Source organism: Acipenser ruthenus, chromosome 13 (assembly GCF_902713425.1).
Source record: "Acipenser ruthenus chromosome 13, fAciRut3.2 maternal haplotype, whole genome shotgun sequence".
In the NCBI taxonomy this organism is placed as follows: domain Eukaryota; kingdom Metazoa; phylum Chordata; class Actinopteri; order Acipenseriformes; family Acipenseridae; genus Acipenser; species Acipenser ruthenus.
In genome coordinates this window covers 14,763,862-14,773,861 of record NC_081201.1, presented here as the reverse complement: position 1 = coordinate 14,773,861, position 10,000 = coordinate 14,763,862, and the positions used below count along the sequence as shown (strand labels likewise).

The 10,000-nt window shown below is 42.9% G+C and overlaps 2 non-coding genes and 1 pseudogene across 2 annotated transcripts in view; all 3 read right to left on the bottom strand.

The window, feature by feature from the left end:
- Window positions 1-3,836: 3,836 nt before the first annotated feature.
- Window positions 3,837-3,951, bottom strand: LOC131697330 (U5 spliceosomal RNA). Its single transcript, XR_009307176.1, has one exon. It is a non-coding gene; the product is annotated as a U5 spliceosomal RNA (small nuclear RNA).
- A 521-nt stretch (window positions 3,952-4,472) lies between these two features.
- On the bottom strand, window positions 4,473-4,673 carry LOC131697105 (U2 spliceosomal RNA; annotated as a pseudogene).
- A 5,217-nt stretch (window positions 4,674-9,890) lies between these two features.
- The window catches only part of LOC131697273 (U5 spliceosomal RNA), a 115-nt gene continuing 5 nt past the window's right edge, over window positions 9,891-10,000 (bottom strand). The window contains exon 1 of the small nuclear RNA XR_009307120.1: window positions 9,891-10,000. This exon is cut by the window's right edge and continues 5 nt beyond it. This is a non-coding gene — a small nuclear RNA (U5 spliceosomal RNA).

Below are 10,000 nucleotides of genomic sequence, written 5' to 3'. Positions count from 1 at the left end.
GGCAAACTGTGCAAGAACCTGAAGAACTCTTTCCAAACTTCTGTCTGATGTCAAAAAAAGAGTTGTGTCATCCGCATACTGCGAGATCTTAACAGAGACACCCCCACTCCCTGGTAACAACAACCCCTCAATCCCATCATCCACTCTCACCGCCTCCGCAAAAGGTTCCATATACAAAACATACAACAGAGGAGACAGTGGACACCCCTGCCTCACCCCGGAAACTTGTAAAATGAATTCCCCCAGATGCCCATTAATATTCACCCTACTACCCACCTCAGTGTACAAAATTTTTAACCACCTCAGAAACTTTTCCCCAAACCCAAAATGTGCCAAAACTCTAAACAAAAAACCTTGGTTCACCCGATCAAACGCCTTCTCCTGATCCAGGCTCACCAACATTAGAGGTACCCTCCTATCCTCAGCCCAACTAATTGCATCCCTTGTTAACATCAGATTCCAATGAATCGATCTACCCACCACCCCACAGGTCTGATCCTGACTTACAATTAACGGCATTGCTTGTTTTAACCTCTCAGTCATAACCTTTGCGATTATTTTATAATCCACCGTTAACAAAGTGACTGGCCTCCAGTTCCTCAGGTCCATCTCATCCCCTTTTTTAAACAATAAAGAAATCACACCATTCCTCATAGATTTTGACAAACTCCCTGTACGAAAAACTTCTCCGACCACCATTAATAATACTGGCCCAATTACCTCCCAAAAAGTAACATAAAATTCTTTAGGGAGACCATCTCCCCCTGGCACTTTCCTATCTGCCATTTTATTAAGCGCACTTTTCAACTCAGCAACAGTGACCGGTCTCTCCAAACTCTCTCTCACCTCATCAGACAGCCTGACATGCACTTTATCCAAAAAAGAGGCCGCAACCTCCTCATTAACCTCTTTTTCTGAAAATAATTCTTTATAAAAATTACTAGCACAGTCTAGCATGCCCTCTGTATCCACCACCGTGATCCCATCTTTCCCCTTTAAACCCCTGATCACCCTCTTTTTTTGTTCACCCTTCACCTGTTTAAAAAAATATGAACTACATGTCTCATGTTTTTCTAAAAAATCCCCCTTACACCTAAACAAAAAATTACTCGCCCTTTTTTCCCACACCACCCTCATCTTATCCTTAAGTTCCCTTGCCTTTTCAAAATCAAAATTACCCCCTGTGTTTCCCCTTATATACACCCCCTCCAAATCCTTCTGTAACCCCAAAACCGCTCTCTGCTCCTTCCTCCTTCTATTCCTGCAGAATTGTTGAGTAAGTATCTTAATTTTTCCCTTTACCCCCTCCCACCAAACTAGAACAGAATCACAATAACACAACATTTCAACCCATCCCTTAAAATGAAACACAAAAAGCTCCCTAAACGTTTTATCTTCCAATACCTCACAATTAAATTTCCAAAACCCGCCACCAAACACCGGTGTTGTGAAACTAATAATACATTTTAAACTATCGTGATCTGAAAACCATAACGGAGATGTATTGCAAAAACTAACAGACAACACATTTGAAACAAAAAAATAATCTAATCTACTTTTTGCCCCCCTTGAATTTCTCCATGTGATCCCTTCCAACCCTGGATTACATTTTTTAAAACTATCCACTAAACTAAAAAGTACTATAATACCTTTTAACACCCCCACCGTATAATCGTGCACATTCCCCTTATCTAATGATACATTAAAATCCCCTCCCAAAACTATATGTCTATTTGTCACAAGGAGATCCTTTATGGCAACAAAACAGTCCTTTCTAGAAACCAAATCAGTAGGTGCATATACATTAATCAGTCTCAGCTTTTGACCTCTCCAGTTCACATCCACACACAGAATGCGCCCTGGCAGTACTGAAATGCATTGCACTACCTCCATCTCCTTGTCCTTTAATAACACCCCTACCCCAGATGAATGCACCCCCCCCACACTCCACCTTGACTCCCCTCCCCCCCAGTCTTTTGTGTACAAAGCAATATCAGAAGCATCCCTTAAATGAACCTCTTGCAAAAAACAAAAAGAAAATGACAAAGAATTTAAATAAAGAAACACAGAAACTCTCTTATTATAACCCCTCAAACCTCTTACATTCATAGAAATAAAAGATAAAGACATAATGCACTAAAAAAGATATGAAAAGCAAAAAAAATAAACCATCATTCACAAGTGAGAAAACCACAAAAAACCCCTCAAACCATTAGTCCCAAAAAGTCTATCCCTAGAAAGGGCCCATACCTTCTGTATCCACATAACTCCTCTCATTTTGTTCCTCTGGTAACCCCATGCCTGAGTCATAAGGACCTGGACTCACCGGTGAAAGACATAAAACTGCCGACTGCAGCACCTCTTCCTCCAAACCAGTGTCCGGTATCATGGAAGATGATGAAGAAACCGACCCAGATACCTCCTCTGCAGTCCCTGACTCCACTAAACATAACTGCTGGGAAGAAACCGCCTCTAAGCCCATGCGCTGCACGCCCACTATCTTCTTTGGAGTCCCCTCTAAACCAACAGACGCTGTCTCATGCTCCACTTCTTTGTTCCTCTTCCTCCCCTTTCCCCTTCCTTTTCCTTTTCCCTGAACCAAAATCTGCTCCGTCGTATCAGTCACGCCATCAGGGGTATCTCCCCACGACACTCCTTCCATTTCTTCTTCACCACCTTTTACCTTATCACCTTCTGCTGCCCCTCCGTCAGGCACAGCAATGTGCCTCATCTCCTTCAACACTTTTTCAATTGGAGGCATGTCATCCACCACTTCCAATCCATCTGTCTCATGGCCCCGTGCAACATCAGCATATGTCTGCTTCCGCTTAGGACAATTTTTAAACAAATGCCCTTCTTCTCCACAGACATTACAGCTCTTATTTTTCTGACAGTCTTTTGAAACATGTCCCAGTTCTCCACAGTTCCTGCATCTCTCTTGTGTACACCCGACCTCTATATGGCCAAAACTGGAACATTTTCTGCAGAACAGGGGCTGCCGTGAATAAAACAGATAACCCCTATCTGCTCCAATAAAGAAATTTGCGGGGGGATGACGGAACCCATCATATCCTCCCTCCTCTTGCCGAAGCAGCACCTGAAACTGTCTCTTCCCGTTCCAAATTTTAAAGCCGTCTCTAAGTAACTTTGCCCCGGAAATCACATCTACATACCTGGACAGGAAAGCACTTATGGCTAAATCCGACACATATGGATTGTACATATGTACTGTTATAATCCGGAAATTTGTTTTAGCCAAGGACTCCACGGAAAAAAAAGATAAAGGCTCTTGATCCTCTTTAGCATTACAAGTATCAAGAAGATACTGAAAAGCTTGTGCGCTATGCAAAGTGACGTCCAAAAATTTCGATGTTCCATTCCTTTGTAAACAAAAGATTTCTTCCGGCTCAAAATTCAAAACTCCCAGCAATACTTCACGGATAAATTGTTCTCTATCCAGCATCTCTTCCTCCGCTCTTCCCTTCCACAAAAATCTTGCAGTATTCCTAAGCCCAGCCCGACCAGCTGACTTAAATGGATTGTTGTAGGTCATCCTGCACACCGCCTTCTCTTTCTCCTAGTGAACAAATGCTGCGGTCATGCCACACACACCTGATCTGAGCCAAGAGGCCGAGAAGCGATGCCCACAATGGTTTTGACCAAACGCCCCGGGCGCGGCCGCCCGCCGGAGCTGCCGGGGTACTCGCTTCTTGGACTGAGGGGAAAAATGGGAAAAAGAAAAAAAAAAGAAAAAGAAAAAAAAAGGTGCCAGGCTCTAATTATTAACACGGCCGGCGCCGCTGTGCTCGTTCTGCTTTTAAACCCATGTCGAGCCCCACCCCGAGGGGCAGGGCTAGCCAAAAATTGCATTGAACTCATAAATGCTCCTCTCCACGGAAATCTTTAGTAAAAGGCGAAAGATTTATTCGAACTGAAGAGAAGACAGAGTGTGGTTTTACTGGTAGCCCAGCCCTTCCGGCCGGCCCAAAGGCCTTCTCCTCTACCCGGCGGCAAGGCCAAACAAAACCAAACAAAACAGGGAACTCTTCCCAAAACGCAAGTGCCGTTCGGTCCCGGCAAAGGGGCGCTTTGCTGCTGCTGCCGCCTTGAAAGCGAGGGCTCCTTGCCCCACTAAACAGCTCCGTTTCTGCTTTACCGCTGCGCTCGTCCTCCTCCTCCCACGAGCGCAAGGCCTTCTGGGTACACTGGCCTGCTGCGTGAGCAGAGCAGACTGTCCATCAGTTAGGCAGGCCTGCCTTCCTTATTTGGAACAAACAAACAAACAAACAAAAAAAAAAAAAAAAAAAAAAAAAAAAAAACAACAAAAAGAGCGGGAAAAAATACAACCCAGAAAAAGGGAGAGGGAGAGGCTGGCTAGCGCTCTCTCTGTCTCTCTGTCTCTCTGTCTGCCTGTCTGTCTGCCTGCCTGCCTGCCTGCCTGCCTGCCTGTCTGTCTCTCTCTTTTTTGACCTTTCTTGTGCACCGTTCCCGGAGGTACTGCAATACCGGGTCGATGCGTGGAGTGGACGGAGCAAGCCCCGGTTCCATCTCCTGCTTCCAAAAATCAATTTAATATAGACGGGTCCCCCTATGGGGGACGTATCAGATATTAAACTGATAAGAACAGATTTTTTTTTTTTTTTTTTTAATATTTATTTCACACAAACAAATATACAGAACATCCAATCAAACAAATTCACAAAAGAAAATACATGACAATATTCAGAGTATACACCCCGCAAAATAAACTCTAAAATCCATCCCATACATACCCCATGTCACACCTACCCCCTTCCCTTATTTACAAAAATCTTACTACAAATACACCAAACCCTTCCATTTTTCTTTTGCAGCATTGAACCCCCACCTTAACACATCCCTTTTTACCCTACCCCTCAAATCCCTACATACCTTATTCACCACCCACAGTACTTTCCATTTCGTATTTGATTTAACTAAAACATTTCTTGCATCCCAGATACTCTGTTTCACTAAACTAATAACTAACCACAATAAAAACCCTACCTCCTTCTTTATCCCTTTATAATCCAATCCCTCCACCACAATACTATACGACAAAGCAAAATCTAACAAAATCAAATCAAACACCTTCTCTATTTGCGCCCAAACCCTTTTAACAAAAAAACAGTCCCAGAACACATGACTCAAAGTCTCTTCCACCCTACACTTGATTCTAGGACAGAACTTATTCTTTGTTAATTTGTGTCTATGTAAAATTTCCCTTACAGGTAACCTCCCGTGCACCACTAACCAATTTAAATCTTTTAACCTATTATCTAAACCTTTCGGCTGCACCCTTCCCCACACCTCTTTTGTGACCCCCCCAACCAACTCCAAACCCTCCCCCTCAATGATATTTTTATACAGAAGTTTGTGCTGTGTACATAATTTCTCTGTTTTACAAATTGGATGTTTCTTTAAAAAACCAACTGCACACTGATAATGCTCTGGCAATACCTCTGCCTTTGGTCTATTATTCGACCAGACAACAATATTTCTCATAGTAAAAGAAAACCATAATGAAACAAAATACTGACATTTATGAAAAACCACTGGATTCAAAGCAATACATAAAGATGAAAAAAAAATACAGTCCAATTTAAGAGGGATGTTAGGAACATCCCTCCCCCCATCCTCCACCCTCCTATACATGATATCCCTCTTGATGTATTCATATTTCCCCCCCCAAACAAAATCAAAAACCATTTTAACCAAAATCTTTCTGAATTTATATGGTAAAGGAAAAATGTAAGATAAATACAATAAAAATGGAAGAACATCACTTTTTAGCACTAACACTTTCCCCAAAAAAGTTAACTTCCTACACTTCCATAATCCTATTTTCACCCTTAACCTTACCAATTTATCCGCCCAATTCTTAACCCCACTCCCCTTGTGATAGAATGAAATCCCTAATAACTTTAACCCCTCAGTGCATAACTGTAAACCCCCTGGTACATCAGACCTATCCCTCCAGGCCCCAAGAAACATAACCGATGATTTATCCATATTCAATTTTGATCCTGATGCTAAGGCAAACTGTGCAAGAACCTGAAGAACTCTTTCCAAACTTCTGTCTGATGTCAAAAAAAGAGTTGTGTCATCCGCATACTGCGAGATCTTAACAGAGACACCCCCACTCCCTGGTAACAACAACCCCTCAATCCCATCATCCACTCTCACCGCCTCCGCAAAAGGTTCCATATACAAAACATACAACAGAGGAGACAGTGGACACCCCTGCCTCACCCCGGAAACTTGTAAAATGAATTCCCCCAGATGCCCATTAATATTCACCCTACTACCCACCTCAGTGTACAAAATTTTTAACCACCTCAGAAACTTTTCCCCAAACCCAAAATGTGCCAAAACTCTAAACAAAAAACCTTGGTTCACCCGATCAAACGCCTTCTCCTGATCCAGGCTCACCAACATTAGAGGTACCCTCCTATCCTCAGCCCAACTAATTGCATCCCTTGTTAACATCAGATTCCAATGAATCGATCTACCCACCACCCCACAGGTCTGATCCTGACTTACAATTAACGGCATTGCTTGTTTTAACCTCTCAGTCATAACCTTTGCGATTATTTTATAATCCACCGTTAACAAAGTGACTGGCCTCCAGTTCCTCAGGTCCATCTCATCCCCTTTTTTAAACAATAAAGAAATCACACCATTCCTCATAGATTTTGACAAACTCCCTGTACGAAAAACTTCTCCGACCACCATTAATAATACTGGCCCAATTACCTCCCAAAAAGTAACATAAAATTCTTTAGGGAGACCATCTCCCCCTGGCACTTTCCTATCTGCCATTTTATTAAGCGCACTTTTCAACTCAGCAACAGTGACCGGTCTCTCCAAACTCTCTCTCACCTCATCAGACAGCCTGACATGCACTTTATCCAAAAAAGAGGCCGCAACCTCCTCATTAACCTCTTTTTCTGAAAATAATTCTTTATAAAAATTACTAGCACAGTCTAGCATGCCCTCTGTATCCACCACCGTGATCCCATCTTTCCCCTTTAAACCCCTGATCACCCTCTTTTTTTGTTCACCCTTCACCTGTTTAAAAAAATATGAACTACATGTCTCATGTTTTTCTAAAAAATCCCCCTTACACCTAAACAAAAAATTACTCGCCCTTTTTTCCCACACCACCCTCATCTTATCCTTAAGTTCCCTTGCCTTTTCAAAATCAAAATTACCCCCTGTGTTTCCCCTTATATACACCCCCTCCAAATCCTTCTGTAACCCCAAAACCGCTCTCTGCTCCTTCCTCCTTCTATTCCTGCAGAATTGTTGAGTAAGTATCTTAATTTTTCCCTTTACCCCCTCCCACCAAACTAGAACAGAATCACAATAACACAACATTTCAACCCATCCCTTAAAATGAAACACAAAAAGCTCCCTAAACGTTTTATCTTCCAATACCTCACAATTAAATTTCCAAAACCCGCCACCAAACACCGGTGTTGTGAAACTAATAATACATTTTAAACTATCGTGATCTGAAAACCATAACGGAGATGTATTGCAAAAACTAACAGACAACACATTTGAAACAAAAAAATAATCTAATCTACTTTTTGCCCCCCTTGAATTTCTCCATGTGATCCCTTCCAACCCTGGATTACATTTTTTAAAACTATCCACTAAACTAAAAAGTACTATAATACCTTTTAACACCCCCACCGTATAATCGTGCACATTCCCCTTATCTAATGATACATTAAAATCCCCTCCCAAAACTATATGTCTATTTGTCACAAGGAGATCCTTTATGGCAACAAAACAGTCCTTTCTAGAAACCAAATCAGTAGGTGCATATACATTAATCAGTCTCAGCTTTTGACCTCTCCAGTTCACATCCACACACAGAATGCGCCCTGGCAGTACTGAAATGCATTGCACTACCTCCATCTCCTTGTCCTTTAATAACACCCCTACCCCAGATGAATGCACCCCCCCCACACTCCACCTTGACTCCCCTCCCCCCCAGTCTTTTGTGTACAAAGCAATATCAGAAGCATCCCTTAAATGAACCTCTTGCAAAAAACAAAAAGAAAATGACAAAGAATTTAAATAAAGAAACACAGAAACTCTCTTATTATAACCCCTCAAACCTCTTACATTCATAGAAATAAAAGATAAAGACATAATGCACTAAAAAAGATATGAAAAGCAAAAAAAATAAACCATCATTCACAAGTGAGAAAACCACAAAAAACCCCTCAAACCATTAGTCCCAAAAAGTCTATCCCTAGAAAGGGCCCATACCTTCTGTATCCACATAACTCCTCTCATTTTGTTCCTCTGGTAACCCCATGCCTGAGTCATAAGGACCTGGACTCACCGGTGAAAGACATAAAACTGCCGACTGCAGCACCTCTTCCTCCAAACCAGTGTCCGGTATCATGGAAGATGATGAAGAAACCGACCCAGATACCTCCTCTGCAGTCCCTGACTCCACTAAACATAACTGCTGGGAAGAAACCGCCTCTAAGCCCATGCGCTGCACGCCCACTATCTTCTTTGGAGTCCCCTCTAAACCAACAGACGCTGTCTCATGCTCCACTTCTTTGTTCCTCTTCCTCCCCTTTCCCCTTCCTTTTCCTTTTCCCTGAACCAAAATCTGCTCCGTCGTATCAGTCACGCCATCAGGGGTATCTCCCCACGACACTCCTTCCATTTCTTCTTCACCACCTTTTACCTTATCACCTTCTGCTGCCCCTCCGTCAGGCACAGCAATGTGCCTCATCTCCTTCAACACTTTTTCAATTGGAGGCATGTCATCCACCACTTCCAATCCATCTGTCTCATGGCCCCGTGCAACATCAGCATATGTCTGCTTCCGCTTAGGACAATTTTTAAACAAATGCCCTTCTTCTCCACAGACATTACAGCTCTTATTTTTCTGACAGTCTTTTGAAACATGTCCCAGTTCTCCACAGTTCCTGCATCTCTCTTGTGTACACCCGACCTCTATATGGCCAAAACTGGAACATTTTCTGCAGAACAGGGGCTGCCGTGAATAAAACAGATAACCCCTATCTGCTCCAATAAAGAAATTTGCGGGGGGATGACGGAACCCATCATATCCTCCCTCCTCTTGCCGAAGCAGCACCTGAAACTGTCTCTTCCCGTTCCAAATTTTAAAGCCGTCTCTAAGTAACTTTGCCCCGGAAATCACATCTACATACCTGGACAGGAAAGCACTTATGGCTAAATCCGACACATATGGATTGTACATATGTACTGTTATAATCCGGAAATTTGTTTTAGCCAAGGACTCCACGGAAAAAAAAGATAAAGGCTCTTGATCCTCTTTAGCATTACAAGTATCAAGAAGATACTGAAAAGCTTGTGCGCTATGCAAAGTGACGTCCAAAAATTTCGATGTTCCATTCCTTTGTAAACAAAAGATTTCTTCCGGCTCAAAATTCAAAACTCCCAGCAATACTTCACGGATAAATTGTTCTCTATCCAGCATCTCTTCCTCCGCTCTTCCCTTCCACAAAAATCTTGCAGTATTCCTAAGCCCAGCCCGACCAGCTGACTTAAATGGATTGTTGTAGGTCATCCTGCACACCGCCTTCTCTTTCTCCTAGTGAACAAATGCTGCGGTCATGCCACACACACCTGATCTGAGCCAAGAGGCCGAGAAGCGATGCCCACAATGGTTTTGACCAAACGCCCCGGGCGCGGCCGCCCGCCGGAGCTGCCGGGGTACTCGCTTCTTGGACTGAGGGGAAAAATGGGAAAAAGAAAAAAAAAAGAAAAAGAAAAAAAAAGGTGCCAGGCTCTAATTATTAACACGGCCGGCGCCGCTGTGCTCGTTCTGCTTTTAAACCCATGTCGAGCCCCACCCCGAGGGGCAGGGCTAGCCAAAAATTGCATTGAACTCATAAATGCTCCTCTCCACGGAAATCTTTAGTAAAAGGCGAAAGATTTATTCGAACTGAAGAGAAGCCAG